Here is a 302-nt window from a genome sequence, read left to right as displayed (position 1 = left end):
CCCCCCCGCCCCCCCGCGCCCACCCATCTGTCTATCCGCCACCCCTCTGTCCCTCTATCCCTCTTCTTATCCAGCCGGTCAGACACCCAAGCTCCCCCCACAGCCCAGCTCTCCAGCTGAGAGCAGGGCCTGAAGCCGGGGCGCTCTAGGGGAGGGGGCACCGGAGAGGGCTCCCGGGAGGAGGCGGCCCCTCAGGGAGCTGTGCGCTGGCCGGGTTTCCCCGAGCGTCCACCTCCTCGTCTGTCCATCTCCTCCCCGAGTGGAGACGAGCTTCCTGAGCTGTGGCCATGACTCTGGCGCTG

This window comes from Bison bison, unplaced genomic scaffold (assembly GCF_000754665.1).
Source record: "Bison bison bison isolate TAMUID 2011002044 unplaced genomic scaffold, Bison_UMD1.0 scf7180017851011, whole genome shotgun sequence".
NCBI lineage: Eukaryota > Metazoa > Chordata > Mammalia > Artiodactyla > Bovidae > Bison > Bison bison.
The sequence above is the reverse complement of the archived record's forward strand: the minus strand, read 5'-3'. Positions refer to the sequence as shown.